This window comes from Pongo abelii, chromosome 6 (assembly GCF_028885655.2).
Source record: "Pongo abelii isolate AG06213 chromosome 6, NHGRI_mPonAbe1-v2.0_pri, whole genome shotgun sequence".
Taxonomy (NCBI): domain Eukaryota; kingdom Metazoa; phylum Chordata; class Mammalia; order Primates; family Hominidae; genus Pongo; species Pongo abelii.
The window spans coordinates 57,814,263-57,823,397 of NC_071991.2; the positions used below are offsets into that span (position 1 = coordinate 57,814,263).

General features: G+C 40.4%; 1 pseudogene; it reads left to right on the forward strand.

Moving 5' to 3' along the window:
- Positions 1–1,624: 1,624 nt before the first annotated feature.
- LOC100434905 (heterogeneous nuclear ribonucleoprotein A1-like) lies at positions 1,625–8,317 on the forward strand (annotated as a pseudogene).
- The last annotated feature ends 818 nt before the right edge of the window (positions 8,318–9,135 follow it).

Below are 9,135 nucleotides of genomic sequence, written 5' to 3' on the forward strand. Positions count from 1 at the left end.
CTCTTCTTTTTTTTTTTTTTTTTTTGAGATGGAGTCTTGCTCTGCTGCCCAGGCTGGAGTGCAGTGGCATGATCTTGGCTCACTGCAACCTCCGCCTCCCAGGTTCAAGTGATTCTCCTGCCTCAGCCTCCCGAGTAGCTGGGATTATGGGCACAAGCCACCACACCCGACTAATTTTTCTATTTTTAGTAGAGATGGGGTTTCACCGGGTTGGCCAGGCTGGTCTTGAACTCCTGACCTTAAGTGATCCACCTGCCTCAGCCTCCCAAAGTACTGGGATTACAGGCGTGAGCCACTGCACCCAGCTGACCCTCCCTCTTCTTTTAATGGGTAGCATCATCTCATGACCATGAGAAGAGCTAGCCTCAGGAAGAAGCTGATCCACTGAGAATGACAGAGATGGTGGGAAGCCAGGTCCCTGATGAAAAGCTGATGGCTTAATCAACCCTAGAGCCACCATGCCCTGGGACTTGTTACAGAAGAAAAGAAAATTCCCTTGTTGTTTAAAACAGTTGAGTTGGAGTTTCCTGCTACTTACAGCCAAGCATCTAACAGAAAATTTGACCAGGCGAACAAGTTGGATATGTATCTCAATTTAAGGCCATTTAAAGTTATGCTACAATCAGCTGAAAAGATCTTAGATTACCTAACAACTGTAGGATACTATTATATCCATTAAGTGCTCCAGCTTTCCTAAAAATATACTTATTTTTATTTTCACAAATAAAAAGCACCTGAAAGACCATATATAAAATCATCTCATATATTAATAACAATACATGATTATAAATCTGGAGATCAGCATAATAAAATGTTAGAAACCAATTAGTTGAAAGCTTGGATAATATATATAGTCTTGAAAAACGCTTTTAATTCTAAATCTTATGATGGAGAAAATTCTTATACTGACATATCAAGCTGTATCATCTATTAACATCACAAATATGTTTGTAGTAACTCATGGAGTCCCCACAATGACACCTAAGATGAGCCAGGCTCAAAAACAATTAGGATTTACAGTCGTGCTGAGAAAAATGTTCTACTATGTCTTCCTTGTGAAATACAGCAATATAAGAGGATGCAATGTAAACCATATTTCAGGGAGAGAGTAACAAAGAGGTAAAACCAAAATGGAGTGGTTAGACGTCTGAGATCCACATATCCTTATATGTGTGGGAATGCTATCAATGAAGAACACCTTGAATCAGGAATGCGTGTGCTCTCCATTTTATCGTCAACAAGTCTCAGGAAATTTAACTAGTTTGAGATAAAGGTAATTTTCCCTAGCTCCTGTGTACACTAGGTCAATATTTCTCTGGGCCTGTTAGATGTTAAAAGATGTGCTCACCTCCCCCCACTCCCCCTACCACCCACAATAAAGGGAGGGTCTTGGTGTGTGTTTCCCTAGAAATAGGGCCTGAGTCAAAGATTGAAGTGCAAATAGTTTACTTAGGAGGTGATTCCGGGAAACGCCAATAGAAGAGTGAGGAAGTGAGGCCAGGAGGGGAAGGTAGCCAGTACGAGGAGTTTCACCAAGTCAGTTTCCACTCTCGGCAGCAGGAACTCAGCCCTAATTTTTGTGATAGAGGCACTTTTCGGTCAGTTGGGTCAGAAGCAGATTGAGATGGAGTTAGAAGTGCAAAAGTTTTACTGGAGAGTAACACCTGTGAAAAAGGAGAAGGAGGAAACAGGCCCGAGCAGGAGGAGTTGTCAGACCTTTGGAAAGAGTGGGCAAAGTCTCTGCCAGTTCATCAACAGCTCCACAGTCAAGACAGCTCATAGGAGGAATTCTGCAGTAGGTGAAGATGACCTGGCCCTTGTAACAAAGTCTTGCTCAGTCATTGGCTGGGGCCGCCTTGACAAGGAGTGTCCTCAGTTCAAAAGCTGAAGTGGACCCAAAGTAGTTAACAGTGAGAAGCTCTCAAGTACCCTTACTCCTTTTAGCTGGGCAATTAGTTCTTTCTTAAAAGGGATTTGGGCACCATATAGTGCAAGAGACTGAATAGTGGATATCTAAAAGTACAAAGATTAGCTGGGGGTGGTGGCACACGCCTGTAGTTCCAGCTACTCAGGAGGCTGAAGCAGGTGAATCGCTTGAACCCAGGAGGCGGAGGTTGCAGTGAGCCGAGATCGCGCCACTGCACTCCAGCCTGGTGACAGAGAGAGACTCTGTCTCAAATAAATAAATAAATATAACATAATATATAAATAGATGATATGCTACATTTCACTAAAAAGTTTACTTTTAAGAAAACAGAATGCACCATCCACTCCAGGTGTTCTCAACATCTGCTTGCACAGAACCCCAGGGTTATATACATTAAATCAAAGCATTCCACTAATGAAAAATGGAAAGATGATGATTTTTTTCCCACTTTCACAGAACAAAGAGCTAAGATAATGATAAGCTTTCCTTACTAAGCTTTTATCTCATAAATTCTTCTTAAATCTTTGACACATACTACTGAATGTCTGTATGAAAATAAGATGAGGCCAGGCATGGTGACTCATGCCTGTAATCACAGCACTTTGGGAGGCTGAGGTGGGCGGATCATGAAGTCAAGAGATCGAGACCATCTTGGCCAACATGGTGAAACCCCATCTCTACTAAAAATTCAAAAATTAGCTTGGCGTGGTGGCGCTCACCTGTAGTCCCAGCTGCTCAGGAGGCTGAGGCAGGATAATCACTTGAACCCAGGAGGCGGAGGTTGCAGTGAGCCAAGATCGTGCCACTGCACTCCAGCCTCGTGTCAAAGCAAGACTCCATCTCAAAAAAAGAAAAGAATAAGATGATATCTGACCTAGGACAAAATTATATATTTTGTCATATCAGCATTTCATGAGATTCCACAGAGAGCACCATGACATCCAGGTGTCCCACCACAGGAACAAGATTGAGGATCAGCAAAACTACTTAGAAATAATGGATGCTAGAACTCTAAGGAACCCACAGAAGATCAGTTCTCAAATCACCAGGCACTGGGGAGCAAATAAGCCAACCTCAAAATTGACAAGCAGTTATGGTGCTATGTGTCTCCTGTGTGTACTGGACACTGTGTTGTATGGGCTTCTCATCTTGGTAAGTCCTCTGCTTATTCCCTTAAGTTCAGTTTGAATTTACCTGTATGCTTAGTCTGTTTCTGCCTACATGTGTTTCACTAGTCTGCCAATCTTAGTATCAGAGACACCCAGGCCTAGATCTTAATCATGCCCTCTGGATTCCAACACACACACACACACAAACACACACACACACACACACACACACACTCCTTTCCAACTATCCTCTCTGAACTTTGCCACTCATAACCTCTTATCCTTCACATCATACTCTCTTTCTGACCCACCAACCTGGCCTGTTTCCCAGACCAAGGGCCTCTAGGCTTGCCCTGTCTTGCAGCCACTCTGGTGGTAAAATATGTTAGGTATGAGAGCATTTTTTAGAAGTTCATAATAGAGCCAAGTGCGTGTAGCAGAACATATATATATATATTCTCCTGAGAATAGGAAGAAATAGCAATTATTTGAGGGTCATATAATCAGAAATGCAAATATATGAAAGTGTATGAAATATATGAAAATACATGAAAAAATACACGAAACAGTGGTCTTTAAGACATTGGATATAAGTCAATGAAGAACAGTGATCCCTGAAAGATGGGAAACGTAAAAGGCGAGCCTTACAATTACCTTAGTCTACTACCTGGAGAGAGTTTCCAGGCTGTGGCATAGGGAGGGGAAACCGAGGAAATGCCCAAAAATCTCCCCGGGTTGGGGAGAGCCTGGAATACAGGGAGGCAAAGGTGGATAAAGAACACAGGGCAGAGTGCCAGAGAAGAAAAAACTACACAGAGAACTTCACAGATTTGCGGAGAAACTGCCCCCAAGTTTTCAGCAAAGTACTGATTAGTGCATGTAGGTGAGGAAATCCCCTGAGGCCAGGAAAAGAAGCACCTGAGAGGATTCGAGGAAACAATCTCCAGAAATCATATGGGGCCAGGAATCGTTTCTGTTCCACCAGCCAGAGTGAAGAATCTCATAATTCAAAGGGCATTTGGTAGAGTTCTCAAAGGAAGTTTTCCTCAGTAGTGGGGCAAGGTCAGTGGTGAGGCAAAAGCTCTGGTCTTGCCTAAAAAAAAAATTAAAAACAAGATCTGAAAGAATCAGACTGTTCCAAGTGACTTAACTCCCTCCCAGAACAAAGCTGAAAAGCATGTATAGGAATACAAAAATATCTAGCACCCAACAAGATAAAATTCATAATGCCTGACATCCAAATAAAAATTACCAGACACACAAAGAAGCAGGAAAATATGACCCATAATGAAGAGAAAGATCAACCAATTGAAACTGACCCAGAAATGACACAGTTGATAGAATTAGTAAACAAAGAGTTAAAAAGTTACCATAATTGAATTACATATGTTCAAGAAACTAGAAGAAAGACTGAGCATGAAAGACTAACATATTTGAAAGTTTTTTTTAAGCTGCAAACCACGATGTCTGAATAAAGTCTGTACTTAATAGTACTGTGCAAATGCTAATTTCTTAATCTTGATAAATACATCATGATAATATAAGATGTTAACTTTTAAGTAAACTGGGTACAAAGTGGGAACTGGGAACACTCTATACTATCTTTGTGAACACTCATTACTATCTTTGCAGCTCTTTGTATGTTCGTAAATTTAAAATCGTTTCAAAATAAATTTTTTAAAATGACAGAACAAAGCATCATGTGCCAAGAAAAGAATATCTAAATCAAATTTCTAGAAATAAAAACTGCAATGTCTGAGATGAAAAATATACTGAATGGAATTAACAGTAATTGCTGAAGAAAGGATTCATGAACTTAAAGACATAGCAATAGGAACTATTTAAAACAAAATACCAAGATTTGAGCTGGGCGCAGTGGTTCACGCCAGTAACCTCAGCACTTTGGGAGGCTGAGGTGGGTGGATCACCTGAGATCAGGAGTTTGAGACCAGCCTGACCAACATGGTGAAAACCCGTCTCTACTAAAAATACAAAAATTAGCTGGGCATGGTGGCAGGCAGCCAGGTACTTGGGAGGCTGAGGCAGGAGAATCGCTTGAACCTGGGAGGCAGAGGTTGCAGTGAGCCAAAATCGTGCCATTGCATTCCAGCCTGGATGATAAGAGCGAGACTCCATCTCAAATTAAAAATAATAATAATAATAGAAATAAAATACCGAGATTTTACAAGCTAAAAGAAAAGAGCATCAGTGAATTTTATGACATCTTCAAGAGCCTAATATACATGTAACTGGAGTTTCTGAAGAAAGAAGTGATAAAATCTTTTTTTTCAAATTTTATTACCCACAGATGCAAGAAGTTCAATGAACCCCAAGCACAGGAAACATGAAAAACACTACACTCAGGCATATCACAATCAAATTGCATAAAATCAGTGCTAAAGTAAAATACTAGAATAAAGAGAAAAATGTTAAACTTATTCAGAAAATATGGGTAAATACACAGGACATTTATTAAGAACGTACTATGAGCCGGGCGTGGTGGCTCACGCCTGTAATCCCAGCACTTTGGGAGGCTGAGGCAGGTGGATCACGAGGTCAGGAGTTCAAGACCAGCCTGGCCAACATGGCGAAACCTCGTCTCTACTAAAAATACAAAAATTAGCAGGGCATGATGGCGTGCTCCTGTAATCCCAGCTACTCAGGAGGCTGAGGCAGGAGAATCACTTGAACCCGGGAGGCGGAGGTTGCAGTGAGCCGAGATCAAGCCACTGCACTCTGGCCTGAACAACAGAGCGAAGACTCCGTCTCAAAAAAAAAAAAAAAAAAACCTACTATGGTCCAGTGCTCAAAATATTTTTCTTTTCCTTTCCTTTCTTTTTCTTTTTCTTACTTTCCTTCAGAATAGGAGATCTAGGAGATGCTACATATGTTTTTGCCTTGGACGCTTGGTTCTTTGAACTCCAAAGATGTATGCTGTCAAATAACTTTTTCTTAAATCAAATGCCCTCCTTGCCTTGAAGAAAGTTATAGTCTAGAAATTAGTAAAACTACTCAGTATGTAAGCTTTTAGACTTATATTTTATTTTTCTTGAAGATTCCTAGTGCTAAGCATGCCTAAATACAGCATGTTTAAAGTTGCTTACAGATAAAATTTCACAAGTGAAAAATAATTTTTTAATCATTATAAACCTATTTTGAAGGGAAAGGAGTTCTGAAGCTGATTGTAGTTGGTAATTGTATTCAAAGAGGGAAGGAGACGGGACATCTGAAACTGAAGGGAAGGAAGATTTCCAAATTCAAGGGTTTTGATATTTTTAAAAGTACAAGTGTGAAGAGATGGAAAGTCACAGTGTGAGTGAGTGAGTGTGTGTGTGTGTGTGTGTGTGTTGGAACAGGCAGATTTTAGATTTGAATTTTCTATCATCCACTTTTAAAAATGTATCCAAGGATTTGCTTATACCAAATATACTTCTGTGTTTATGAACAACACTATGATGATATCAGAAATGTTTCATTTGTATGTTCAGCATGGGAGCGTGCTGCCTGTTGAGAGGGACTTTTCAGCATGCCACTTGGTATATATTTGGATTACCATAATCACAAAAGCCTAGCCTCTGTCTTTCCCTCAGCCTCTCAGCCTCCCTTTCTTTTCATGTATTCCTCTCCCTTACTGTTGATGGGTGCATCGCTTCAAAAATAAAAAAAAAAGCTTGAACCAGGAGGATTTCTGTTCACTTTGGCAGTTCCAGAACTCGTTATCCCTCAATTGACCACTGGAGACTCTGCTGCTATATATTTAAATCACCCTAGGCATTAGCTGGGGATGGATTTATCATGAAACTTTTATAATAGAGAGGGCTACAGGGAATAGAGTGCTTTTAAATGTCTCCTCTTCTGCAGGCGAGTGATAACTTCACTCTTTGGTGAGTCCCTGTTGCTTTACTATTACACTCAGATGTTTTCATTCCAAGAGGAAAATATTATGACTGAACATAAAGTTTTAGCATTTGAGGTGGTTGGATTGCACACCAGGTAGCTGGATCTTTTTTCTATATTTAATGTATTCTACAATCAGTTGTATTTACTGCTTCTGATTCCAGCTGGTCCCCACACTAAATGAAAAAAAGACTTGTAGGAAACCTACATAGTTTGAGTTTTAAAAAACTATTTTGTGCAAACTTCCATCCAGGATATAAATCCCTTCTACTGCATTCTTAACAGCAGCAACCTTCTCAAATGAATGAGAATAGTATTTGGGATTTATGTGAAATGCGAATTCAGGACTTGAACAAAATATTGAGAACCAAGGGCTCTCCTAAGTGACAGAAGAGCCGAGGAAGCATGGCTAAAGTCTCTTCCCACTGCTGTCCTGTCTAAGTCAGAGTCTCTTAAAGAGCTTGGACAGCTGCGGAAGTTCTTCATGTGGGGGTGGAATTTTGGAACAACTGATGAGAGTGTGAGGAGCCATTCTGAGCAACTGGGAACACTCGGAGTCTGTGTGCTAATGAGAGACCCAGACACCAAGCACTCCAGGGGCTGTGGGTTGTCCCATATGCCACTGTGGAGGAGGTGGATGCGGCCATGAATGCAAGGCTACGCAAGGTGGATGGAAGAGCTGTGGAACCGAAGACAGCTGTCTCAAGAAAAAGTTCTCAAAGACCAGGTGCCCACTTAATTGTGAAAAAGATCTTTGTTGGTGGTGTTAAAGAAGACACTGAAGAACGTCACCTAAGAGATTATGTTGAACAATATGGGAAAATCGAAATATTGAAATCACGGCTGACCAAGGCAGTGGAAAGAAAAGGGGCTTTGCTTTTGTAACCTTTGACAACCATGGATAAGATTGTCGTTCTGAAATACCATCCTGGGAGTGGCCACACTGTGAAGTTAGGAAAGCCCTGTTGGAGCAAGAGATGGCTGGTGCCTTATCCAGCCAAAGAGGTTGAAGTCATTCTGGAAACTTTGGTGGTGGTCGTGGAGATGGTTTTGGTGGTAATGACAACTTTGGTCATGGAGGAAACATTAGTGGTTATGGTGGCTTTGGTAGCAACCGTGCTGGTGGTGGATATGGTGGCAGTGGAGATGGCTATAAGGGATTTGGTAATGATAGGAGCAATTTTGGAGGTGGTGGAAGCTACAATGATTTTGGCAATTACAACAATCAATCTCCAGATTTGGACCCGTGAAGGGAGAAAACTTTGGAGGCAGAAGCTTTGGTCCCTATGGTGGCGGAAGCCAATACTTTGCCAAATCATGAAACCAAGGTAGGTATGGTGCTTCCAGTAGCAGCAGTAACTGTGTCAATGGCAGAAGATTTTAATTACTGCCAGCAACAAAGCTTGGCAAGAGAGGAGAGCCAAAGAGGTGATAGGGAAGCTACCAGTTACAACAGATTTGTGAACTCAGCCAAGCACAGTGGTGGCAGTGCCCAGCTGCTACAAAGAAGATATGTTTTAGACAATGCTCACGTGTATGCACAAAAAGCTCAAGGACTGTATTTGTGGCAGGTTATTTTAGGTTCTGTTCTGTTCTGTTCTGTTCCGTTCTGTTCTGTGAAAAGTATAAAGCATTCTAACAAAAGTTTTTAATGTGCCCATGCTGTGGATTGCTAAATGTAATAGTTTAATCATAACACTGAATACATGTCTTTTTTAAATAAATAAAATAAAACTCTAGCTAGACATGGGAAAGAAGACTTGAAACATATACACCAAAATATTGGCAATACTTATTTCTGAGTGGTGGAATTAATTTTTAATAATATTTATTGTGAAACTATTTTTCTCAATTACAAAAGTAATATAGTATACAAAAAGGGAAAAAGAAGCTTAAAAGGACTATAAACATTTTGAAGTATATCTTTCTGAAATTTTTAAAAATTAAATATAACTTTTTTCTTATTATAAAAACATCTATTCAATGTTGAAAATTTAAAAATATAGATAAGCAAGTAGGAAAACATTTATTGGATGATTTTTATTTTCTTTCTTTTGCTTATTTTTAAACTACAAGTTTTCAACAATGAGTATACATTGCTTTGGAGTACAAAAGAAAAAATGTATTGATCAGCTGGGCACGGTGGCTCATGCCTGTAATCCCAGCACTTGGGGAGGCCGAGACAGGCGGATCACTTGAGGT